Genomic DNA, 979 nt, shown 5'->3' with positions numbered 1-979 from the left:
CTTCATAATGTTTGATTTGGCAATGGATCTTAGCACAAGCAACCAAAGTAAAGCCATATATATCCAACTTCATCGGAATTAATGTTTTTTTTTCTTCAAAGAATACTGTCAAGAAAGAGAAAACTCAACCCACAGAATGGTAGAAAATATTTGCAAGAAAAAATTGAAATAGCCAAAAGATGGAAGCAATCCAAATGCCCATCAACTAATGAATGGATAAACAAAATGTGGTATATCCATATAATGGAATATTATTTGGCCATAAAAAGAAATGAAGCATTGATACATACTATAATATATGTAAACCTTGAAAAAAGTATGGTAAGTAAGGAAAGCCAGTCACAAGAGGCCACAAATTATATAATTCTATTTATGTGAAATGTCCACAATTGGAGAATGTATAGAGACAGATAGTACATTAGCAGTTGCTTAGGCCTGGGAGGAAGAACATATGGAAAGTAGGAGGATGATAGCTAAAGAATACAAGTTTCTTTCTGAAGTAATAAAAATGTTCTGAAGACGGTACTTTCAGGGATTGTTTCTATAGTTCATTACTAGAGAAGTTTCTCTGAATGTGTAGAGCACCAGAAACCACGAGGAGGAGGCACAGAGTTCTCTCCTGAGCATGAAGCTGGCGTTTGGTGTTGCTTTGCTGCATCTGTCATTTGCCATTGGTGATCATTCTTTTCTTCTTCAGGGAGAGTAAGAGAAAGAGAATGCAGTCTGAGTGGTTCTTGTTTTTACAACAAAAAATGTTCTGAAATTTACTATGATGCTGGTTGCACTTATTTGTAAATATGGTAAAGACCACTGAACTTTATAAATGGATACATTTTGTATTATGTGAAGTGTATTTCAATAAAACTATTTTTTAAAGGATGGATGTAGATGTGTGGTGTTATTTCTGAGGCCTCTGTTCTGTTCCATTGGTCTATATATCTCTTTTTATACCAGCACCATGCTGTTTTGGCTACTGTAG

At 34.6% G+C, this 979-nt stretch overlaps 1 non-coding gene across 1 annotated transcript; it reads left to right on the top strand.

Annotated features, from left to right (window-relative positions):
- Window positions 1–516: 516 nt before the first annotated feature.
- LOC118145183 (small nucleolar RNA U3) lies at window positions 517–732 on the top strand. The gene has a single exon (XR_004730322.1). It is a non-coding gene; the product is annotated as a small nucleolar RNA U3 (small nucleolar RNA).
- The last annotated feature ends 247 nt before the right edge of the window (window positions 733–979 follow it).

This window comes from Callithrix jacchus, chromosome 8 (genome assembly GCF_049354715.1).
Source record: "Callithrix jacchus isolate 240 chromosome 8, calJac240_pri, whole genome shotgun sequence".
NCBI lineage: Eukaryota > Metazoa > Chordata > Mammalia > Primates > Cebidae > Callithrix > Callithrix jacchus.
The sequence above is the reverse complement of the archived record's forward strand: the minus strand, read 5'-3'. Positions and strand labels throughout refer to the sequence as shown.